Source organism: Neomonachus schauinslandi, chromosome 6, assembly GCF_002201575.2.
Source record: "Neomonachus schauinslandi chromosome 6, ASM220157v2, whole genome shotgun sequence".
Classification (NCBI taxonomy): domain Eukaryota; kingdom Metazoa; phylum Chordata; class Mammalia; order Carnivora; family Phocidae; genus Neomonachus; species Neomonachus schauinslandi.
This window is the reverse complement of record NC_058408.1, coordinates 134,742,329-134,769,359: the sequence shown is the minus strand read 5'-3', so window position 1 is coordinate 134,769,359 and position 27,031 is coordinate 134,742,329. Positions and strand designations below refer to the sequence as shown.

Below are 27,031 nucleotides of genomic sequence, written 5' to 3'. Positions count from 1 at the left end.
GGTAGGGAGTTGTTATAGACCCCCACCATACACATACAATAAATCCAGAATCCTAGAGGGTAATACCCTCAGTTAAAAGGTAGACCAAAAAAATCTATCCACCAACAGAAGGAATTAAAAAGCACACAGACCAAAAACAACAACAACAACAAAAAACCAAAACATCTTAATCTGTCTTTTCCAGAATGCTGAGTGGGAAAAGAACAAGTCTCCCCTGAGAATCTGTAACAACAGGCCTACTCTTCAAAGAATTTGGTATTTGAAAAAAAAAAAAAAAAATTACACACACACATACTCTCCAACATGGTCCAAAAAATCCTAAGCCAACAGAATAACAAAGTGGCCTTAGGTGGTAGCACCACTGATAGCCCACAAAAAGGGAACATAAATTCTGTCTGGAGAAAGGTGCTCTCAAAACAGACTGCCTAAGGATTTCCACAGATAAAATTCTCCCAAGTTAAAAATTCAAAATTACAAAGCACATCAGTAACAAACCACATTAAACAAAAGTCAGCAGAAACAACACAGAGTAGAATTTGATACTTCCCCCTAAGAACTGCAGACACAAAATACTAAGACACAGAATATAAAATAAGTTTGTTTTTTTTTTTTACAATGTTCAAAATCCTTAAAGATAGAATTGGAAGCATGAGAAACAAGATGTTATAAAGGAAGACCAATGGAGCTGAAAAACTACAGTATAATCGAAAAAACATAGTGAATGGATTAAACAGAGTAGACTAGACCCACGTAGAGAGAATAAACTGGAATCTAAATTTGAAAAAACTACCCAGAATGGCAGAGAGACAAAGAAATGGAATGTGTAAAAGAGAGGCTAAGAAACAGAGAAAGCAAAGAGATCCAACATACCAAAGTTTCTAAAGAGGAAACAGAATAGGGGAGAGGTCATATATGAGGAAATAATGCCTAGAAACTTCGGAGACAAATCACCTATAAAAGACTTAATTACATTTGCAATAGATTTCAAAGAAAAAAGTCATAAGACATAGAAATAATAGTGCTGAGAGAAGATAGCAGTCAGCCTAGAACTGTAAATCAAACAGAACTATCAAAAGTAAAAAAACAAAAACAGAAACAAAAAGAAAAAACAAAAAACAAAAAAACTATCTTACTAAAGAGTTCTATAAACTCATTAGAGAAGCTTTTAGAGGATGATTTCAGAAAAATTAAAACTAGAAGAATGGTAAACAAGTGAATAATTTTTAAAATACCATATAAAAGAATAGCAATAACAAATGTAGAAGGTTAAAAAAGTGGAACTAAAATCCTGATAAATAATATCACAGAATATGGAAATAGAGAATGATAGTTAAAATGTTTTAAGATCCTTGTATTGTTCAGAAGGGGAGAAAGAACTATTGATTTTAGACTGATAAAACTTTAATCTGATAAGATTATCCAGAATATATTTTAAAAATCACCAAAAAAAGAAAAAAAAAAAAGACAACCTAATCTGTTTATTAGTAAAAGATCTTTAACAGGTACTTCCCAAAAGAGAATGTCCAAATGACCAATGAATGAAATGCCTGTCATCATTAGTCATCAGGGAAATACAAATTAAAACCACAAGGAAATATGCTATCTACCTATCAGTATGGTTAAAATGAAAACAAACAAAAAAATTGTTAATACCAAGTACTGGCAAGGATGTGGAGCATCTGGAACTCAAACAGTACAAATCCTTATGCCAATTAGTCAAGTATTTTGGAAAATTTTTTGGCATTATCTACAAAAGTTGGACACACACATACCCTGTAATCTAGCTACATCTCTCCCAGGAATACACTCAACAGATGCATGCATGTGTATACACAGACACACAAATATATGAACAATAAATTATATATATATATATATAAGAACACTAAAAACAAGAATATTCATGGCAAAAATATTTTTTAAAAAAGATTTTATTTGAGAAAGAGAGAGAGTGAGCACGAGTGGGGGGCAGGGGCAGCGGGAGAGGGTGAAGCAGCCTCCCCACTGAGCAGGGAGCCCAACATGGGGACATGGGGCTTGGGGCTCGATCCAGGACTCTGAAATCATGACCTGAGCCTGAGCAGAAGGCAGACGTTTACCGGACTGAGCCACCCAGGTGCCCCCAGAATTATTTTTAATAGCCCAAAACTTGAAACAATCTGAATGACCATCCACAAAAAGGATAGATTATTGTACATTCATATCAAGGATTACAAACAGTAATGAGATAAACTATTGTTACGATGCAACAACATGGATGAATTTCACAGACAAAAATGTTGAGCAAGAGAAGCCAGATACAAAAGAGCAGATACTGAATGATTCAATTTATATAAACTCAGAAGCAGGCCACACTAAACTACGAGGTGCCAAGATTATGGCTACCCTTGCGAGGAGGAGATACTGCCCAAGAAAGCAGGCACCCCAGGGGGTTGCTGGTGTTCCAGGTCTTCATTTAGGTGATATTATACAATGAACACACCTGTCAAACTCTAGCTTATGATTTGTGTACTTTTCCATAGATCTATTAAACTTATATTTAGTGGTTTACCTAAAAAAAATTAAGATAATCTACGAGAGAGGAAAGTTTCCCTTTCTTCTGTACCAAGAACTTATAACTTGATGCCATCTTTTCTGTTGGCTAGTTTAGCTCTCTGGAAAAACTTAAATCCTCTTTCTTACAAAAGCAAAGCATTTTCCTAATCTAAACTCTTTAAGTTGTAATCCAAGCTCTCTCACACATGTTGAAATTGTCTTATTTCCTATAAAAACAAGAACAAATTAAGTAATCCATATAATTTTAACTATTCACCATGGAGGAATAAATTGAGAGATTCTCAAACAGAATTTAGGTCTCAAATCAGTATACTACATACTCCACTTCTTCACATTAACAGAGTGAACAGACTGAAATGCACAGTACAGCTGAAATGATCACAATGTTCAAACACTGGTCAACAGCAATGTTAAGTATTAACACATTCCATTGTCTGACCTCTTCAACAGCTTCTCCCATCTTCAGAATGCGTTACCGTTTTTCAGTAAGTAGAAACATTCCCAATACATTTAAATATAAATTAGGGTTCAGAGTGATTAAAAAATTAAGACACTGTTCAAAATTAAGTCATTATGTAAAATAAAAGCAAGAAACTGTGTAATTACTAATGTACAACAAATAATCAGGAATTCTTTATTTCCCCCTGTATAACCCATCTCTGCTGGGTTAAGATTCTGAAATTCCTATTTAAAACCAACACATGGGGCACCTGGGTGGCTCAGTCAGTTGGGCACCTGCCTTCGACTCGGGTCGTGGTCCTGGGGTCCTGGGATTGAGCCCCATGTTAGGCTTTCTGCTCAGCGGGGAGCCTGCTTCTCCCACTTCCCCTGCTTGGGCTCTCTCTCTCCCTCTCTCTCTCAAATAAAATAAAATAAAATAAAATAAAATAAAACCAACACATTTCAGTGTTACACTCTTGCCCTATCATAAGAGAATTTTCTGATTCTTACTGCACAGAACATTACCTTCATGTTATCTTATTTTTGCTTAACACTGTTTTATCTCATGGTCCAAGAATCTGATAGAGAATGTGACATGAAAATTTATCTGTTGGCAGAACGCTACTTTCTGATGTTATTGAAGAACAAAGGCTCAGGGGGAGGATTCCCAGAAAAAAAGTGGAAGATTTAGTCTCATTCACTAACTTACTAAAATTGCTTACTATTTTGAAAATTTTTGTGGCACACTTCATACTTTCAAATATATAAAGAATAGATATGTATTCTCAATAATAAAAAATCTAAGAACAAGGAGAACTGGGTTCTAGTTCCAGTTCTAACTCTGATTCTAACTCACAGCATGATTTTGGCCAAGTTATTCAGTCTTTCTGGGCCTCAGTTTCCTCAACTACAAATGAGAGGATTGAATCGGATGTCAAAATCGGATATCTTCTTCATACAATGCTAACATTTTATGATGAGTCTAATTGAAGAAAAGTATCGCGGAATAGAAATTTACATGGATGATTATACTACCTAATCACAGTTAACACGAAAGAAAAAGCAAATAGTTAATCCTTCATTAACCAGTCTATTTGTTATGGAAGGTCTTCAAGCAAATGGATATTTCTTTTTCCTCTACAAGCACTTGTATTCCACCTATGTATTGTTTTTACGTGCCCTATAGACAGACTCTGAAATACAGTACCAATTTGCTTCCTTCCTTACAAAAGTACTGCTTTGAAGATGCTCTCATTTTAAGTTCCCAAAGGCTTGACTCTAGTCAGTCCCCTCACTTAGACCTCTCCAAGACCAACCAGCAGTAAGAGAAAAAAAATACAATCCTTTTCTAGACTGTACTACACCAATAAAAGTGAGTGTCACTGAATAACAACCCATAAGCCCCTGTCCACTATCTACACTGTCAGGAAGCCATCAACGTTACCTGCGTCTACCTTGGCTGTAGTATGTGGCTTTGCTTGATGAGCCCCACCAGCTGGAACACTATGGCTTCATCTTTTTTAAAGATTTATTTATTTATTTTAGAGAGAGACTGTGCAACTGGTGTGTGTGTGGGGGGGGAATCTCAAGCAGACTCTGCACTGAGCAAGGAGCCCAATTCGGGGCTGGATCTCAGGAGCCTGAGATCATAACCCAAGCGGAAACCAAGAGTCAGACACCCAACCGGCTGAGTCACCCAGGTGCCCTTGGCTTCATTCTTCTTTTTATCTTTCATATTATATAGTGAGTCTTTGAGAGTAACAGACACTAATAGGAGAGATACAACTGCATTTTGTGCTAGCAGAGCTCAGGCTGTATGAATAGCAAAAATAGCTGAAAAGACCTTAAAGGTCATCTCGTCCAATTCTCTCTTTGTACTTGTGAGATTTCAGAGGTGCCTAAGGTCACACAAAGCACTTATCTCCTGACTTCAGGTCGGTACTTGCTGCCTAGGAGAAAATGCTCAAATTGGAACCCTCTCTCCTACAGAACATGTCCTCACTCCTTTGTATCATCAATGAAACATTCCACCTCAACAGAGATGTCATAAAACATTTCGAACCTATCTGACCAATGTCAAAAATGAAGTTGTGCTAATGTACATAACCTACCAGTGTACTAAACTTAAACAGACATTAGAGTATAAAATTTCAAGGAAGCTCTGGGTAATATTGTTCCAGTGGCAATCAAAGATGTTTAGGATGGTTAGATAAAAGAAATAACATCCTGAGGTTGTTCTAAAACTTTGAGAATAAAATAGTGGAATGGTTAGAATACAGAGAAAGTATTTAATTCTTCGTAAAGAAATTGTGTGGTTTATAAAAAGAAAAAAAAAACTACTTCAATTACAGCACTAGTCTAAAACATTCAAATGCTCTTGGGACCTTCTTTTAAAAATTTATTCAGAGGGGGTTTCTCCTTGTCATTCAGTTTTTGCAGCACACATACCCATATTTAATTCACTCTCTGACTATAACCTAGTATTTAACCATTGTTCACATTCTTATCTGGGCACATGTCCAATCTCTTCCTCCATGAAACACTAGAATAAACTTTAATATATTAGGAAATTAGAAAAATAAAATGAACAGGAGAGAAAGCAAATGCATTTTCACACGAAGTACAGGATACAGCTGTGATATGTCATCTGTCAAGCTTACAGACTATCTCCTTAACTAAAAGAAAAATTACAGGACTCTCCTTAGCTGAACAGGAAGTAGCAATCTAAAAAAATATAAATGTTCCCAAGCCCCAATTCTATTCCCTTCACTTCTCATTTCCAGCACCTACTCACCCTTTGACCAGGCCTGTGTAATACACGCATTCAAACAGCCTTGATGAAGTGTCAGTAAACATATGGATGACAAGTATTTTGAGAGTCCACAGAATAACCTTTAATCATGATGTCCCCAAATAAAAAACCTGTGTTGGCTGTACTCTTCTGAAGAAACAGGTTGTAACAAAAATGACAAAACCTGCCTTGGCTCTTAAGAAGTTTGTATTTCTATGTATGATCCTTAGTCTCCCATTTCTGAAAGTTGTTTCTATGGCACCAAAATATAACTTAAAAAACCCAGAATTTCCTTTTCTATCCTTTGCAGGATACTATGTAAACTCAAACATCAGGCACCTTACCCACACCCAAGGCAACAGAGGTGGAAAAGAAGAATTTCATAATGGAGCTAACATGTGATTTATAAATTATAATTTAAAAAGACAAAAGCCAAGCAAAGAAGCAGTTAAGAGAATGTTCTAGGCATTAGACGCCACATGAGCAAAAGCAGCAGTATATTTGGGACCAACAATAATTTTAATAGCATGGCAAATCTTTCCTACAGCTCCACTTTAAGTCAGTTAGCTGGATACTTCAGATGTTTACTAGAGGTGCTCCCATTAAATCAACAGGAGGTCATATTCAAAATGGTAGTTCTACATACATATAAGAGAGGCTCAAGACAAAGGAAACTATGATATGCTCAAATGGGTGTGTTTACAGAAGAGAGGAAGTGGTGAGCATTTTAAACAAGAAAACACTGTAAAGTCACTTCCAAAATAATACCCCTTTCAATCTTTTGATTTTCCCAGCTTATCTTTTCAATCAACTGGAGGAGAGCAAAGCAGTGTTGCCACAGTTCTCACAAAGTACTATCACCATGGGTCTGACTATACAAAAACAGAGCTAACCCTCAAACCATCCTGGAAAGTCACCAGAAAGTCACCATCTTGTCAATTAGATGGTATATATTAGAAATGAAAAGAAAAGCTGTACAGAAAAAGCAATAAAAGAATACATGGAATAGAGAAAAGGAACTCTTTCTGAGATCTTCTCCTCTCCCACAGCAGGCTCCACAATTTATGAACAGCTGGGAAATTTCCTTTTCACAGGAAAAGGAGGACTTCTTAGTTCACATTAAAGTGGAAATGACAAAAACTATATCATCACACAGAAAAAAAGGTGTTTCCTGAAGGAAGGAGACACTACTGCATTTAAATACACACACACACACACGGGAAAAGCAAAACACATGTAGACAACAAGAAGAAAAAATCTTTTTCAAGAGATAAAGGATAAAATAACTATATCAAGGAAACATTACATGGTAGGAGTTAGCCTCAGTGGGATAATCACTTTGTCCCAGAGGGTTAGCTCAAGTGCAAATACACTTAAGGGGAATAACAAAAACATATTTGCACTTCATGCAGGGATTCTTATCGCTATTTTAATAAATACCTAGTTTCAGCTTTTCTTCCACATGCACACAAAAAGAATCTAATCTGTTTCATCACTAACTTACCACTAGTTCATATAATTCAGATTATTTCAAAGAATTAAGGCTTGAATGGTTCGTTCTTTAAAATACACTGATTTTTTTTTTTTTTTTTTTATTTGACAGAGAGAGACACAGTGAGAGCAGGAACACAAGCAGGGGGAGTGGGGGAGGGAGAAGCAGGCTTCCCGCTGAGCAGGGAGCCCGATGCGGGGCTCCATCCCAGGACCCTGGGATTAAGACCTGAGCCAAAGGCAGACGCTTAACGACTGAGCCACCCAGGCGCCCCTAAAATACCCTGATTCTTAAGCATACTTCTTCATTCTACAGAAAGTATTCTTGCAGTGCCTACTAAGTGCTAGACACCATTTCATGCTAGGTACACAGTGGAAAACAAATTTCCTGTCCTCAAGGAGCTTACATTATTCACAACTGTGAAGGATAAGTTTTAAAAATCCCTTTGCCTACTTTCGCTTTACAGACAGGGCAGTGGATTTCAAACTTTACAGTTTTTACAGCAAATAGAATCACATGAGGAGCTTTAAAAAATTTTTCCAATATCCAAGCTACACCCCATTCCCTTTAAAATAGGATCTTGGAGTAAGACTCAGATATGAGTATTTTTCAAGTTTCCTAGATGACTCCAAAAAACAGTATATCGAGTACTAATGAATTAGAGCACTGGTTCTCAACTTTGGGCCTTTGAAGGAATGTAAAATAAAAATAAAGAATCCCTAGAAATATATTCCTCTATCTTCTCCCTATCGTACCAACCAAATCAGAAGGTTCACTGGGGGTACAGGACAGTTTACTCTGTGGAAAGGGGAGATGTACTTGCTATCCACAATAGTACCTCACCTTAGTCGAAATATAATCTCTGCAGAGGGGGCTATCAAGCATGCCGTTTCTGCCTCCAGCTTGCGTATCTAGGCTACACAAAGTCGGGACAGAATAGTTATCCTGAGATATGTGGACACACATGAAGCACACAGGGGTGCTTCCATAATATAATAATCAGAGCATAAGATTTTAATTGTTTAAAATATTCTGCTTATTTTATTACTTTTTAAATCTTGGGGTCAAAAAGTCACACGAGGATTGAAATTAGCAAGAATGGGTTAGGCACCAATACTCAAGTATATGTTTGGGAAGAATCAAATAATCCCAAATCAAGATGTTTTGGTTCTCAGTGGGAAGAATACAGGCAGGCATTAGGAAATGCCCTAAATCAAAGGTAAGTATTATTAAGGAACATAAGCCAAAAAACTAACAAAAATTAAAGTCCTTCATAGAACAAAATATAGTCCTTTTAAATTCCATATATTTTTTAAAGATTTTATTTATTTATTTGATAGAGAGACACAGCGAGAGAGGAAACACAAGCAGGGGGAGTGGGAGAGGGAGAAGCAGACTTCCTGCAGAGCAGGGAGCCCAATGTGGAGCTCGATCCCAGAACCCTGGGATCATGACCTGAGCCAAAGGCAGACGCTTAACGACTGAGCCACCTAGGCGCCCCAAATTCCATATTTCTGTATGTTTATTTAAAAAGCAATTTAAATCAACTAGTAAAAGCAAAATGGAACTCAATTTTCCCCCACATAAGGGCATTCCCTGAATTTAAATATATCATTAGAAATTAAAAGTTTATGTACAAAATTCTAAAGAATTCCCATTCTGGACCAGCACAGGTATGTCACGGATCCCTTCCTTCCTGGCTGTTTTCATCTCACAGATGAATCACAAGTATTTCTCAATATTTATACCATATGTTGTAATATCCACCATACTGAGTTTTTAGTACACCACTTTTCTCTTCTACATGAGTATTCTAAATGCTTTAAGCATGTCCCATCAGTATATCCCAAGAATATACTTGATAAAAGTATATATTGTCCATGATTAAAAAACAACGTAAAAGTAACATCATACACAAACAGAAAATACAAAATCCCCACTTCTAAGAAAGTAGAACCATTCATTATAGTGTATTGCTTGTTAACGATACCTTTAATGTCTTTTAACATGTAATGTTTATGTATACAGTTCAACAAAATTTACAAAGACTACCTTCCAAGTTTAAGACATCAGTCTCTAATCTATGAATACAATAAGAGATTTAGTGTGAAAAACAAACACCTCTCCGTTAAGTAAAAATGCTTTCCTTCATCTTTTCAAAGGAAATGAGAATTTTCCAGAGCAACTATTAGGGAAAATTACTGGCAGTTATATTTGATACATAGCAACAATGTAATATATTCAATACAGAGAAAAGTTGGTTGTCACATAATATCCAATTTAAAAAGTATAAATGGAATGGGGTAGGGAAGGGGAGAACAGGGGGTGTGAGGGAAGAATATAGGAGTATCACAGATTTCTTAAGAGTCTGTGTCAACTGTCACTAACTTCACCCACCTCTTATCCACAAAGGCATCAAAAGATTTTACAACAAAAGGAACTGTTGAGGAAATCACTGGAAACTGTTAATAACCTAGTGTTTCCTTATACCACTGACTACAGGAATCCAAACAACCTTCTAATAAAGACGTGGGTCTGAAAAGAATCAAAAGTAATCTGATTATAATTCCATCTTCCCACTAGGACAGCCACTGTCCAAACAGTTCTCTTGAAGGCTGAACACCACCAATCAAAAGAAAGGGTTCTCCATTTGCTCTAGATGCATGGTGAGGGTACTTCTGAGGAAGGCAGACTTCAAGTAACTTCATCAAGTTTCACTTGGTAGGAGTTGGGGATAAAGATCTTGGATTTTAAATTCATGCCAGTGGTTTCACATTCAATACTTTTGTGAATCTATTCAGTGTTGACTAGACAAAAAATCCGTTTTGTCCATTTTCCATTTCCTTCTGTTAACTCCTGGTTAAAGCAAATTAACATTCTAAACTACGAAGTTCATTTCTCACTCTCTACTCCAAGTCCTAGAATTACTCTGCAAAAAAAAACTTCATTTCTTCCCAAAAGTTAAAGTATTCTTCTACTTCTAAAAATTATGTCTACTGTTGTTGTGATTGGGGGGGGGGGGGGCGACCCTCAACTTAAGCTGGGCTGTCATCTTCAAAATAATTTTAATTCCCAGTATAAAAGGAGATAAAGACTAATTTTTAAATCCTTGCTGGTTCTCACACTTTCCTGCTTTTTATAAATATTATAATATATAATTTATATTTATTGGATTTATATACATAAATTGATCATTAAAGAACCAATTGTTTAGAAAACATTTCAATCAAGGAACAGAAAGTTTACATATGCAAAATGGAAGTAACTTAGATATGCAACTTATTCATGGAACTACATATTGCATACATTTGAGGTTCATCAGAACTCTTCTTGAATTATGTCAGCTCAAGGATTAAGGCTTCCCTTCCAACCCTAAACGTTGGAACTGGGGGAAGGTGACAGTTGTGCAGCTAGTCATCTCACTAAGAACATCTGCAATTGTGATGTGATTTGGGATTAATGTCTTCACGTACTGATAAAAATCTGTTTGCAATTTAACAGTCTTCAGGTCATAAGCTCATATACACTACCACAGGCATTATATTAGTCTGCATGTTCAGTTAGGCCCAAAGCTTTCATAGTGGTTAGCATGGATTTACAGTAAGTGTTCCATTTTACCATTACAGTCTCATTCCATTAAGAAAATTGGCACGAGAAGCTTTAATGTCATCTAATGAAACATACTGTGCAAAGGAAGTCTAGATTAGAAAATGATTATATAGCTCCTTCTAGGTGTATAGTGCCTTCTAGGCTACAATACACTTTTCTATCTATTATTTCATTTTATGCTCAAAACAACTCTGTAAAATTATACCTCCATTATACAGACTAAAATCCATCAAAGACACAGAGTTAGTAAATGGCAGAATTGGGACTGGAATCCAAAATTTTTTTTTTTAATTAACATATAATGTATTATTTGTTTCAGGGGTACAGGTCTGTGATTCATCAGTCTTACACAACACCCAGGGCTCACCGCAATACATACCTTCCCCAATGTCCATCACTCAGCCACCCCATCCCCCACCCCCCACCACTCCAGCAACCCTCAGTTTGTTTCCTGAGATTAAGAGTCCCTTATGGTTTGTCTCCCTCTCTGGTTTCATCTTTTTTTATTTTTTCCTCTCTTCCCCAATGATCCTCTGCCTTGTTTCTTAAATTCTGCGTATCAGTGAGATCATATGATAATTGTCTTTCTCTGATGGACTTATTTCACTTAGCATAATACCCTCTGGTTCTATCCAAATCGTTGCAAATGGCAAGATTTCATTTTTTTTTTTAACTTTAATCTTTTCCTTTTTTTTTTTTTTTAAAGATTTTATTTACTTCTTATTTGACAGAGAGAGAGACAGCAAGAGAGGGAACACAAGCAGGGGGAGTGGGAGAGGGAGAAGCAGGCTTCCCTTGGAGCAGGGAGCCTGATGCGGGGCTCGATCCCAGGACCCTGGGATCATGACCTGAGCCGAAGGCAGACGCTTAACGACTGAGCCACCCAGGCGCCCCAAGATTTCATTTTTTTTGATGGCTGCTGGAATCCAAGTGTTCTGACATCTGCCTCTTTATTCTTAGGCAGGTGAGCTGCCATACTTCAGTCACTTAAACTTTTAGCTTCTTGGTTTTGTTAATTTGGGCTTTTCTTAAACTTGTAATATGAAAACTCATGGAAAAACAGTAAGTTCTTAATATTGTAAATATTTATAAAGACTCTGGACCTTAGTACTATCCTTTCAGTAACTTATATTGTGAAATTTGGCAATCCCTTTTTTCAGTTTTGTTCTACTGTGATAAAATACATGTAACATAAAATTGACCATCTTGACCAAATTTGTGTGTATACAGTTCACTGCATTAAACACATTCATAATGCTGTGCAACCATCACTACTATCCATCTCCACAGCTCTTCTCATCTTGTAAAACTGAAACTCTGTACCTATTAAATAGCAACTACTCAATTATCCCTGCCCCAGTCTCTGGCAACCACCATTCTACTTTCTGTCTCTACAGTTTTGATTACTTGAAGTATATCATATAAGTGGAATCATTATAGTTTTTGTCTTTTTGTGACTGGCTTATTTCATTGAGCATGTTCCCAAGTTTCGAGTATGTTAGAATTCCCTCCCTTTTTAAGGCTGATGAATATTCCATGTACATATATACATTTTGCTTATCCATTCATCTGTTAGTGGACACTTGGAGGCAACCCAGATTTCTGATGACTCTGCCAAATACACAACACTATATTCAGCACTTAACATATACATATTTAATGTTCAAGAAATAACACATGTCGTATTTCTGAAATTAAGGTTAATTGTGATAAGCAGCTAAGTGGTCTATGAAAAGAATGATTTACCACTATTTTCTATATCCACACCATACCAAAATAATTCAGAACACTTGGGCAAGAAGTTCAGCAGTTCGGTCAAATATTGTGAGTACATCTCCTTGGTTGTTTAATCACCATAGCTTATTCCTGTTTCTCGTCCTTTTGGTATTTTTTCCAGTTTATGTCAATCAAGGAAGATTTCAGCAGCACTGTAACAACAGTTAGTATCACTGGGCACTCACTAGATGCTAAATACTTTATGTGGATTTAAAAACAAGAATATTGTGGGGCGCCTGGGTGGCTCAGTCGGTTAAGTGTCTGCCCTTAGCTCAGGTCATGATCCCAGGGTCCTGGGATCGGGATCGAGCCCCGCATTGGGCTTCCTGCTCAGCGGGGAGCCTGCTTCTCCCTCTCCCTCTGTGGTCGCTCTCAAATAAATAAATAAAATCTTAAAAAAAAAAAAAAATATTGGCTCCTAAAAGATTAGCTTCCTTCCAAGGTCTTGAGCTAGTCCTATTCTATTATTACTTCTATTACTTCTAACTCAAAACCCAGTGCTCCATCCATTAAACACATATAATGCTAGCATTATCTGGCAGTATTAAAATATTTTGTGACTAAGTTTACAGCTCTTAATCTTGATGTTACTCTTGATTTCTGATAATTATAAAAATAATACACATTCATATTTACATACCACTCTCCAGAAGTACATTTTTTTTTTTTTTAAAGATTTTATTTATTTATTTGACAGAGACAGCGAGAGAGGGAACACAAGCAGGGGGAGTGGGAGAGGGAGAAGCAGGCTCCCCGCCAAGCAGGGAGCCCGATGCGGGACTCGATCCCAGGCTTATGGGGAGCCTGCTTCTCCCTCCCCTTTTCCTCTTCTCCCTCTGCCTGCCACTTCCCCTGCTTGTGCGCACATGCTCTCTCACTCTGTCAAATAAATAAACTTTAAAAAAAAAAAAGCCTCCTTGCATTACATATTCTGTTCTACACCTTAGTTTTTAAATTAACAATTTTATAGTGGATATTTTATTCTAAGTCCTTATACACAGAATGAGGTCATTCTTCAATGCCTACAGTGTATAGTCATCCCCCATTTTCGGTTTGTTTTTTTTTTTTAAACCAACTCTTCAATGATAATTATCCCTATACATATGATGTAGCCGTATCCATATGCACATTTTTTGGAAGTAAAATGTAAGGTAAATTCCTGGAAATATAATTGATGGGTCAAAGGGTAAGCACATTTAGTCTGATAGATATTGACAAACTGCCTTCAATGAAATTTGAACTTATTAACAGTCTCCTCAACAGTGTGTAAATTAGAATTAATGTTTCATTTACAACTTCTGTTCCAGGGGAATCTCACCCACTCTTATTTCTATACTCAGTGAAAACATTAATGCTTAAGGAAAAGGAATCAGTGGTTCTATTAACTTCACAGCAAGATTAGACTGCTAATTTCATTACTAAGTGGTTTTTGTTTGTTTTGGTTTTTTAGTTCTAATTACTGGGTGGGGTTTTTTTTTTTTTTAGTTTAGTTAAAAACAGTAACAAGAAATCAAGCTATAAAAACAGATGAATAACTGAAGTACATTCTGTGACATAAACTATACTACTTTAAGTTTACATACAGAAAAAGAACAGTCTGGGGTATTAGAGTATATGTACTAGATTTTAAGAGTATTACTAGAAATACAGACATAAAATATATCTAAACACCCAACAGTGACCTTAAAGAATCCACATGGACAGTTGATATACTGAGAAATGCTCATTAAAAAGTGAAAAGCTGGGTGCCTGGGTGGCTCAGTTGGTTAAGCAACTGCCTTCGGCTCAGGTCGTGATCCTGGAGTCTCTGGATCGAGTCCCACATCAGGCTCCCTGCTCGGCAGGGAGTGTGCTTCTCCCTCTGACCCTCCTCCCTCTCGTGCTGTCTCTCATCCTCTCTCTCTCAAATAAATAAATAAAATCTTAAAAAAAAAAAAGTGAAAAGCTATATTATGTGCCATTATAACTTGCTACAAAAGAAATCACATTAAACTCAAGCAGAAATTGGCATTATTTAAATTCATCTACTTTAAAGTAAATCTAAAAGCATCCTTTTTACTACCACTGAAGTAAATGCAAAAATGTAGAATGATCACTGTGGTATGGTAAATTGTTGAGTTTTTCCCCCCCCTTCTGCTATGATCCGGACTGTATTTACTGTACTACTGGAAAAGTAGAGTTGCTCACTAGCAAAAGCACAAACTCTACCTTTCCTATTGTACTTGCAGTTATTCCCATGTGCTTTTTTCATTTTCTAAACTAGATATTTCGCCCACCTCAGAATATTAGTCTCATTTGTTAACTCAACAGAATATGCTATATACATCCTTACAATATGGTTGTTGCTGTGCTATATTTGAACAATGGTTTCTTTAAGCTCTAAGGAAATTCCTCTTTTCTACTTCAACTTCTCCAGTAACACTGCCTCTGAAAGGGCCCTAGTGCTTCTGTTAATTTTACATGTCAATTTGACTGGCCATAGATTGCCCAGATTAAACGTTACTTAGAGGTGTGTCTGTGAAGAGGTCTCTGGATGAGATTAGCACTTGAGCTGGTGGATTAAGTATACTGCCCTCTCCAGTGTGGATGAGCATCATGTAATCTTTTGAAGGCCTGCACAGAACAAAAAACAGAGGAAGGAGGAATTCACGTTTTTCTACCTCTTTAAGCTGGAACATTTCATCTCATCTCCTGCCCCTGGCCCGGGATTTACACCACTGGCTCTCCTGGTTCTCAAGATTTCAGACTTTGAATTATACCACCAGATTTCCTGGGTCTCTGGCTTGCAGATGGCAGATCATGGGACTTCTCAGCCTCCATAATCACATGAGCCAATTCCTCACAATAAATCTCTTTTGATAGAGACAGACAGACAAGTAATTCTATTGGTTGTTCCTCTGGAGGATCCTAACTAATATAGTCCCTTTCATTTGAATCACTGTCACTTTATTATCAAATATACATATGACATCTGAAATGCTTTTTAAGCTAAAAAAGATAACCATTCATTTGTTTTTAATATAAGCTATTTGTCAAAATAGCCATGGTATACTTATGCAAAGAAGGAGCCTGCACTTTAACCTGCCTCAGGAAGTTAATGTTTTACCCTATACATTTGATATCACAGTCCATTAGAATGAAGCAGATAGTCTATGAGCAGTGATTCTTTCCTGTTTTCCTTAAGAGGGAGGTGGCCTTAGCTCTTACTCATTTTCCAGACTGATAAAGAGGTTATATAAAAGATCTCTCTATAAAAACACACTGTTGGTGTATTTTAAATTTTTTTTGTTTACTTATAAATAATGTTGCATATGGTGAAACATCTTAAGGTACAAAAAAAGGTCAAATTGTATTAAGGAGTATACACAATGAAGTTAGTCTTCCTTCTAACTTTGCACCCCTTTCTAGAATAAACTACTTTTGCCACTTTCTTGTGATTCTTTCCATATATCTCTTCTTGCCCATTTTTATAAAAATTATAGAATGCATGCTCTCTACATCTTGCTTTGTTCCACTTTACAGCATATCTTAGAGTCTATTCTATTTCAGAATGTATAGATCTACCTATTTTTAAATGGTTGCACAGTAATCCATTTTATGGATATCATTTTTTACATTCCCCCATAATAGGCATTCATATTTTACATACTTTTTTCTTTCATAATGCTGCACCAATTATCTTTGAATATACTTCTCTGCATGTATTTGTTAGTCTATCTCTGAGAAATCCTCAGAAGTGGGATTGTCAGATCAAAGATTATAAAAAATAGTTTTTTATTGTGATAAAATATACATAAAATTTATCATTTTAACCATTTAACTGTATAATTCAATGGCATTATATACATTCACCGTGTTGAATCTACAACACTGTGCAACCATCACTACTACCCACTTTCAAACATTTTCATCATCCTAAACAGAAACTATACACATTAATAACTCCTATTTCCTGTCCCCCCCCCCCCCCCAGTCCCTGGTAATTTCTATTATACTTTGTCACTATGAGTTTGCCTATTCTAGATATATGTACAATATCTGTCCTTCTGTATCTGGCTTATTTCTCTTAGCATATTGTTTTCAAGGTTTATCCAGGTTGTAGCATGTATCAGAATTTCATTCCTCTTAAAGGCTGATTTATATTCCATTGTATGTATGTATCAGATTTGTTTATCCATTTATCTGTCAATGCACACTGAGTTGCTTCCATCCTTTGGCCACGGTGAATAATGCTGCTATGAATACTGGTGTACAAGTTTCTGTTTGAATCCCTGCTTTCAATTCTTTAGGATATATACCTAGAAGTGGAATTGCTGGATCATATGGTAATTTTATGTTTAAGTTTCTGAGGAACAAACTGTTTTTGACAGCAGCTGTATCATTTTACATTCTCACCAGCAATTTCCAATTTTTCCACATCCTCACCAACAAATGTTATTTACCGTTTTGATAACAGCCATCTTAATGGGCATGAAGTGGTATCTCATGGTTTCGATTTGCACTTCCCTAATGATTAGCGATGTTGAGCATCTTTTCATGTGTTTATTGGCCATTTGTGTATATTCTTTGGAAAAATGTCTTTTCGAGTCCCATTTTTAAATTGGGTTTTCTTGAGTTATAGTTCTTCACATATTCTGGATATTGATTACTTATCAGATATATAATTTGCAAATATCTTCTCCCATCCTGCAAATATTTCACTCTTGACAGTACAAAAGTTCATTTTTATAAAGTCCAATGTATCTATTTTTTTCTTCTGTTGTCTGTGCTTTTGGTGTCATATCCAAGAAATCACCACCAAATCCAGTGTCATCAAGATCTCCTCCCCTGGCTTCTTTGAAGAGTGTTATGGTTTTAGTTCTTAGTTTAGGTCTTTGGTTCATTTTCAGTTATTTTTTATATATAGTAGTCTCCATTTATCTGTGGGGGATACATTCCAGTGGATGCCTGAAATTGCAGATAGTATTGAACCTTATATGTACTATGCTTTTTCCTATACATATACACCTATGATAAAATTCAATTTATAAATTAGACACAGTAAGAGTATCAATTTACTAATAAAACAATTATAATATACTGTAATAAAAGTTACATGACTGTGGTCTCTCACTCTCTTTCAAAAATATTGTACTAGTCTACTGTATTTATTCTTCTGGTGATGATGTGAGATGATAAAATGCCTACATGATGTGAAGAAATGAAGTGAATGATGTAGGCAATGAGCCATAGTATTAGCCTACTGCTGATCTTCTCACCATATGCCAGGAGGATCATTTGCTTCTGGACTATGGTTGACCATAACCTAAAACCCCGGAAAGCAAAAGTGAGTAAGGGGTGGGGGTCGGGACTACTGCATGGTCTAAGGGTTTACTTCATTCTTCTGCTCGAGGAGATCCAGTTTTCTCAGTACCATTTGTTGAAAAATATTGTCCTTTACTTATAAAATGATACTGGCACTCTTGTCAAAAGTCGACCATACATGCGAGGGTTAATTTCTGGGACACTATTAATTTTGATAGTGCCAAATTGCTCTCCAAAGTGTATATACCAACTTATACGCCTGCTAACATATGAGGGGACTCATACTCCATATCATCCAGAGATATTTTTGAAAGCAGTAAAAGGACTTGAGACAATATATTTCATATCCTTCTTAAGTATTTTAATAGGTTTGTAAGTATCATACTTAGGTAAATATTTTTGTAAAATGTTTGTTTCAAATGGGGTGGTAGTTCTCATTAGCTGAATATAATTTTAAAACATACTCATTTTTACCTTACTACCCCAAGATACTCCCAAGATGTTCTTTGGGGATCACACAAAACTACTTTTTCAGGGATAAATCACTGGAATTTAAATTGTTTTTTCATTTCTGCTTCTAAGAGGCTATCTCATTAACTTTTTGCTCCGCAACTGAGTCTTTTTCCTATGGTTGTCTTTTCTGATTTTCCCAAAGATCAACAATATGTAGCATAACAAGAGTTTCCCTCCATTGGCTCCAAAATACAAATTTAAGATTCAAAGAAGAATAAATATTATAAGATAGGGTTTGTACAAATTTTCATTTGTAAAATGGTTCTTAACCATGGATCCATATAAAAACTATCTAGGCCTCTACCCACAGATATTCTGATTTAGAATGGAATGGGACCCAGATACATAGACTTGTAAAATGTTAGAATTTGATCCTAACGTATCTCCCTAAGAACCACCAAAACTCATTTGACATGACAACTGTATGCAGTAATTCTGTGTTACAGTTTGCATTTATAGATGACCAACTTAAGGCTAAGTTAGCCAAGTGACTTGCCCAAGGTCATGTAATAGAATCCAAGTCCTACAACTTTATTACACAAAACTGTCTAAGCCCAATATTACTTACAAGGTTACAAAAAGTGTGTTAATTTGGTAAATGTCCTTTTTAGATTGTAAGTTATCTATGTCAGTTTTAAACAGATAAATGATCTATCAATAGGAAGACTCTCAATACTGCCCTAAAGGTAAATACTAAAGAATAATGAACAACACAGTTAGCTACTGTGAACTAGCTATCCTTATTATTCTGGTGCATTAGGAAAACATGACCCTTGAGACCTGTATCACCAAGTAACCACTAGATTTGAATCCCATGCTCTTATAATTACAGCTTTCCAATTAACCAATACATAAAAACTTCACTTTAGACAGGAGTTCGTGTTCTTCATAGCTTTTGATCCCTCATCTCTAGAATTATATAAATAGATAGAATTTATACAGATTCTTGATATAACTAATAGTTCAAAAATGCTAAGTAGCAACAAAATGACCCTAAAACAATCTATACTTTCACCATTAGGAACAAAGTCCTGGTGGAAACATCAACATCAGCACTATATTTCAAACTCTGTATGCTGGAAAAAGTCCTCAAGGAAAGCAATCTGTTATCTCCTTGTGCTCTTCCTCTGGCCAGAGAGTGCTTTACAGTAGGCTTCCATTGGAAGACTGCAGTCAAAATCCAATTCTCACCAAATGCACATAGTAAACTACTTTGAGACATAACTATGCCACCCGCCCCCACACACACGAGTACTGTAAGTACAGCATTTTTAGAAATAGCATTTGATAAGTAAGGTTATCTAGTTCCAAAGTATAAATAACAATCATTTTCCATTTTTTAATTAAGAAGTCATTATTTTCTTAATATCATGGAAAAAATCTGAAGACTTCACTGCTTACTGTTCTGATGTATTATTACTTCTGTAGTTTACAATTTTATTGTGAAGGAGTATATTTTTTCCCCTCTCCATGACATTACTATCCCTGAAATAAAAATTTCATTAGTATTACCTATCAACTAGGGATGTTCTGTGAATATTTTTAATGTTTTGAAGCTCATGTTACAGAGGGCAGCATCTTTGTCAGACTACAACATAAAACTACATGAAATACTTGTCTGGGGCGCCTGGGTGGCTCAGTTGGTTAAGCAACTGCCTTCGGCTCAGGTCATGATCCTGGAGTCCCGGGATCGAGTCCCGCATCAGGCTCCCTGCTCAGCGAGGAGCCTGCTTCTCCCTCTGACCCTCTCCCCTCTCATGTACTCTCTCTCATTCTCGCTCTCTCAAATAAATAAATAAATCTTTAAAAAAAAAAAAAAAAGAAATACTTGTCTGATTCAGTGGAAATTTCTGGGTTCCTTGCTGGTTCATTCTCTAAATTCATGCAATAATACATGCAAATATCATGCAATAATACATATAAAACATAAATACAAAAATATGTAAGTATAAAAATAAAATATAAAAATACATGCAAAATACATCAATCAAGTATGAAGTTCTGTAAAAACAAATATAAAATATATGACTCTTACTGTGAAGGAGCCAATGGTCTAATAGGCCAGAAGATACAATAATACAAATCATAAATTCTCACATGAGGTTTCCCATAGGACAAACTATAAAATTAATTTATATAACCAGAAGTTTCCCTTTCCTACTGTTTAACAAATTTCATCATACCAGACTCATAAGAATATCTTCCCTAATTCTCTTTCTTCCCAAACCAAAAATAATCAGTCCTTCCTCTTGAGTTACCACAGCCCCTGATCTGTACCTTCTTACCGCTTTGTACTTTATAGTACACAGCATATCTTCCCCAAGTGATACAACATTCCTTGAGAAGATCTATTTCTGATTTATCTTTGTATCCTCCCTCTCCTGTTTAGTACCAGCAAGAATTAAAATATTTATTGAATGAAGAATTTAGAACTCCTATATAATAACCTGAAAATAGCATCTTAGTTTCAAGGGATTAATGTGAATCTTAAAATTTCCCAATCTACTCTTGGGAAAACTTAGTGAAAACTTATGGTTTCAAACGTGGTATTTTCTTCCCCCTCAAAGAAAGGTATATTCTTTTTACCATGTTGTTCTTCCTGAGCTATTCATCCTTGGTTGCAACATAAAAATAAAAAAGTAGACTGGGTAATTTTAACTATAAAAGTGGAGTAACAGCAAATGAGTGAGTCAAATATCTAGAAACATTCAAATGCAACTTACACAGTAAAGCCCTAAGAAAAAGACTAGCTATACTTAAAAAATAAGTAGGGTAATTAGAAAAAACTAAAGGGGGGGGAAATCAATTTCTTTACATGATAATGTTACAATTTTCTTTAAAAACTCATATATAACTAAAAAAATACTCATTTTCTCAAAAATATAAATGTGCAAATTTGAAGAGTTCCTATTACCTGATTTTAAAATATCAAAAAAGTTTGATGATACATTCATCCTATTTTCAATGCTTACAATTATTTCAGGAAAAAAACAAAACAAAACAAACCAACTCACCTGGATTTAAAGGCTAAGACTACCTCAAGTAAAGTTACAGGTACTACAAGAGAAAAAAGGAAGAAGAGCGGAAAGAGAAATCCACCTGTAAAGTGCAAGCAGTTCAACTGAAAAGTGGACTGGCCCAACAACCACACAGACTAAGGTCTCCAGCACACAATTCAAATGTAAACAAAATCACTATGTCTTCCCCTAGGCTATTCCACAGCCCGAAAATAAGTTTTTTAAATCAACATTCTTGACCACTGAACCAAGATTAATCATTACTGGCCCAATGCATGCCAAAAAGCTAAAATACATGACAATTCATGAAAAATAAAATAAAAGTTGACCTATTAAAACTCTGAAGTAAAATATGTATTCTACTTTCTCATTTTTTTTTTTAGTCTTTTTTTTTTTTTTAAAGATTTTATTTTTTTTTTAACATAGAAAGAGACAGCAAGAGAGGGAACACAAGCAGGGAGAATGGGGGAGGGAGAAGCAGGCTTCCCACCAAGCAGGGAGCCAGATGTGGGACTCGATCCCAGGACCCTGGGATCATGACCAGAGCCGAAGGCAGACGCTTAACGGCTGAGCCACCCAGGTGCCCTACTTTCTCAAAATTTTAATAGCTAGTTTAGATTAACATTAATTTAAAATCTCTAGTATAATTTTAGAGATAAAAATAAAATATCAAATTATTTCATCATTAGTAGAAGCTTTCTTTTGAAATAACTGGATGATGGAAATTGTTGAAGTAGTACTTATTTGTAATTATCAGGAGAATTAGATTTGGCTCCTGAGTCTAAGAAGTGAAAAAAAAAGTACCAAAGCAAACTCAGTTATAAGATTATTATTATCGGGGTGCCTGGGTGGCTCAGTCGGTTATGCGTCTGCCTTCGGCTCAGGTCATGATCCCGGGGGTCCTGGGATCGAGCCCCGCGTCAGGCTCCTCGATCTGTGGGGAGCCTGCTTCTCCCTCTCCTCCCCACTTGTGCTCTCTCTCATTATCTCTGTCTCTCTCTCTCTCAAATAAATAAAATCTAAAAATAAAAAAATTTAAAAAGATTATATTAGTGTGCTAATTCTAAACTAAAATCCACATTCCATGTTATTCCAGAATATTTTCTGATTTAAGAAATAGTATTTTAATTGAAATGAATTGTATTTTCTCTTTTTAAAGCATGAGGGTTTTTTGTAAAATGATTTATAGGATTATTTCTCAGCTCACCTAACATATACCTCGATAAACACTTCCAAGTCATTTGGGCAAGACTGACTTTCACAAACACACTGCCATGAACAAAAACACTTTTGCACTAGAGTCAAACCTCCTGAATGCCTGTGCTCTTTGTCTCCTTCTGGCTGCCTTACCACCACCGCCCTCACTGCTTCCCTCCCAAGAATATAGAATGTTAGTTTAAAATAACTGTTATTTAATACAGTTGTGTTTTAAATCATCGTATTTTTCTTAATGTTAATGTGCTTGTCCACAGAATAGGAAGCTGTTTTTTAATTATCGCAAGCTCTGACATAAACAATAATGCCTTTAAAAAGACAATACTATTTATAAACTACTACGGAATTCCTTACCTACAACTACCTACTCACAAAGTACATTTCCAAAGAATGAGACCTCTTTTTGCAACACATAAAGTCAAAATCTTCGAGGACTTTTACATAAGAAATTTAATAGAAGGTCCATGAATCCCAAGAGAGTCCACAGATAAACTTCAGAAAAATTAATTTGGGATCTCTCAAATTAAAAATAAACTAGGGGCACCTGGGTGGCTCAGTCGTTAAGCGTCTGCCTTCAGCTCAGGTCATGATCCCAGGGTCCTGGGATCGAGCCCTGCATCAGGCTCCCTGCTCTGCGGGAAGCCTGCTTCTCCCTCTCCCACTCCCCGTGCTTGTGTTCCTGCTCTCGCTGTGTCTGTGTCTGTCAAATAAATAAATAAAATCTTAAAAAAAAAAAACCTAAAAAAAATAAACTATATGTGTATTTTGGGTGAATCCATAGCTTTCATCAGATTCTCAAAGTGGCCTGTGACTCCAAAAGTTTAGGAAGTGATCTAACTAGATTGGGGGTTTTAAGTCTGGTTTTATGGGTACATGCCTATCAGCTGTGAGGTATCTATCACAAGTAACTAATTTTGTGATTAAGTACCCAAGTTTGTGAAATATCTTTTTTGAAATACCTAATGGAACAGTCCCATAATTACCTTTATATTAACATAACTTTCATTTCCTTGCATTTCTTGTATCACAGAGACAGAAAGAGCCCATAATTCAGAGCACAGCCATGGAAATATGCTGTGCATGTGAATTCCCTATGTTATACGTAATCCAGCAGCAAAAAGCTTGAGAATCGTTTTGAACCACCCCCCCTCATTTTATAGAAGAACAAATTTAGGCTCAGAGATGAAGTGATTTGTTCAGTCACACAGGAGTCCTGGAACTTCAATCAATATAATCTTAAACAGCGCTGGGATTAGAATGAATGCCTACACTGGAATTTTCTTAGTCTGGAAAGTGACTATAAAAAAAACAATTTTATACCTTGGTATTCAATAAAGTTCCATCCTTGGAATACTTCTCTCACTCTGTCACTCACCTTGGACAACCTCATTTGCCTCCCACAACTTCAACTATCATTTCTTCTAATTCACAAATCTGTATTTCCAGGCCTGTCAAACTTCTTGCTTGTAGCTCCAGATATATATGTCCAGCTGCTCACTTTATATCTCCTACTGTTATGCAAGTTTCTCAACCTTTACATGTTAAAAAAAAAAAAAATCAAACTCATATTACCCACACATTCTTCAATGGGGAGGAGGATGGAGAGGGAAGAGATCTTCAATCCCAGTTTTCTTTCTCTATGCCAAAAACCTAGGAGTTTTTTTAACCAGACTTTTACCTCCCACATCCAGAGAGTAACCAATTCCTTCTGATTTTGCTATTTTTCCTCTCCATCCGAAAGTAGAAGTTTCTTCCTCTCCATCCCTAGGATTACTGGTTTATTTTAGGTACTTGTTCGCTCTCTCTCTCTCAGGGAATACTATAATGATCTTTTTTGCCTTCAACCCTTCATCCCTTCATCTACTTTCAATATTGCTGCCAAAATGAGATTTTTAAAACAAATCTGACCACATCATTCCACTTCCTATAAATCCTTCAGTGGCAACCCATTATTGAAGAATAAAGTCCAAATTCTTTAACATGGTATGTAAATGTCTCCATGATATAATCTTTGCTATAAAACTATTATCTGCATGCTCGCTTCGGCAGCACATATACTAAAATTGGAACGATACAGAGAAGATTAGCATGGCCCCTGCGCAAGGATGACATGCAGATTCGTGAAGCATTCCATATTTTCGATAAAAATTTGCATTATCATAGTTACAAACACGCACAGGTAGACAGCCTCGGCATACAAGAGCAGACACCTTGACATGACTGAAAAAAGTTGATTTAAATGTATCATTTCCTCTTAAGATTGAGTCTAAGAAAGCTAGTTTCAAAATAATCTTCAGATAAAAATTTGCATTATCATTATTGACTTAACAACTGATTCTCTCTTTTAACCTCACTTTTTGTTTTCAAGTGTTCTGATATGTTACCTAATTTGACTAGACTTGGCCATACACAGTGGCAGTGTAGACCTCAACTGTGTGATGGTTTCAGTTCAAGAAAGATGAAAGTGGCCTCAGGAGCGGCCCGATCCCAGAACTTGCAGAGCCTGTGCTGCTTGTGTGCAAACATTAAGCGAAACCACCAAATGTCTCATTTCTGTCCAGCTCTGCTGAATGGGGGCTGGACTCACGTGTATCTAGCTGAAAAAGAGAGGCACAGAAATACACATACACCAAAGCTGCTCATCCTCCAACTGAAAGTGTATTAAGCAACTTGCAGATACTCCTATTAGAACCTGCCTTTGTTTATATGCCCACTAGATTCGGGAATGTATTATTTGCAGTACTTGTATTGGTTTAGAATATAGGATTTTAAGATCGTCCAACACTGTACTAGAACATCTCAATAAAATCATGCTACTTCTTTCTATTAAAAAAAAAAACTATTATCTGCTTTATACTACAATGGAAGAATGAGTACTTAAATTTGCAGTTAACTACTAATTATGGATAACCATTTAAAAATTACTGTGCAAGTACACATATATTAATTGGTTAAACTGTGTATGTGCTGTGTAATCCCGCCAGTGCAATTTGTTCAGTCATGTTTCAGGTAAGCTGGCCTATTAATCACCTCTCAGTCTTGGCAAAAGTTTCACATCGTGTAGGAAAAGCTAATAAGAAAAGGCGGCTTCTGGGACAGTCCGTAACAAAATGGCAGGCTTTGATGGGGACGGCGGAAGCATGAGGGAAGAAATGGACAGGAGGGAAAAGAAGAGTCAAACAATTTCCTAGTCTAAAAAAAAACCAATGGTAATCAAAATTAGTCTCACACAAACAGTAGCAGCAGCAGCACCTTGGAAACCTGTTAGAAATGCAAAGTACTGGGCCTTACTCCACACCTGCTGCTTTAGAAAGTGTAGCGTGTGGCCCAGCAATCAATGGTTTAACAAGCCCTCCAGGTACTTCCTGGAGCAACTAAAGTCAGAGAACCACTAGCCTAAAGGGATCATGTATGACTGGCAGCAAGAGTGCCAGTCCCATTGCAGGGAGCTGAGACAGCATCACAAGCGCAGTTCCTGTTTAGTCAGCTGGTCTCACTTGGCTTTTAAGCTTCTGATCCCATTTCTGTTGCTGAACAGTTGCTTTCTTGTAGAGAATTATCACTCATCTTTAGACTTCCTCACCAAGTAATATCCTTTAGAATAAAGATTGTTCAGGTGAGTCTACTCCCTATTACCTGTAACTCCTTTAAAACATGGGATGCTGATAGTGTAGGGTTGGGGATGGAGGTGGAAAGAGAATATCAACCAAGAAGAGTTATTAGCATCAAGGGGGCCCTGAGTAGATGGACTCACCGAAGAAAGGAAACCCTATGGATGAGATAATTACCTTTTGTTCCACAAAAGGGTAAGTGTAAAGATCTCATGCTAACATAACACGCAAGGAAAAAAAATGTTTATTTTATATTTGGGTACAAAAGAATCACTCCCTTAAATCCATTTGGGGTTTGACGGTCTAGTCATAAATACTACTTAGCATTAAACATGCCATTTTTAGTTATTCAGGAAATGGCAAGCCAAAGCTAACAGACATGAGGTCTTCCAAATACAACTGAAAATAAAATATCATCTCATGGTTTGGTTTGGCAGTTAATGGTAAGAGAACTTTTTCTGGTAGGAGACTACATTTATACATTATACGTCCCAAAACCTGAAACATGGCTGGCTAAACTTTTTTAGTTTAACTGAATTTATGCACTGGCTCACAATTAGAAGAGTGAATATTTTTAGTATTTTCTATTACTCACAATATGACACAACTTTCTAATTTTCCAACCTAGGGATGATTCCAGAACCACATTTAGCTGTAACATTAAAAAAAAAAAAAAAAAAAAAAAAAAAAAAAAAAAAAAAAAAAA

The 27,031-nt window shown here is 36.2% G+C and overlaps 1 protein-coding gene and 1 non-coding gene across 4 annotated transcripts in view; one reads left to right on the top strand and one right to left on the bottom strand.

Moving 5' to 3' along the window:
- The window catches only part of ADD3 (adducin 3), a 124,200-nt gene that overhangs the window by 68,547 nt on the left and 28,622 nt on the right, over positions 1-27,031 (bottom strand). The window lies entirely within an intron of this gene.
- Positions 24,748-24,854, top strand: LOC123325136. Its single transcript, XR_006540246.1, has one exon. It is a non-coding gene; the product is annotated as a U6 spliceosomal RNA (small nuclear RNA).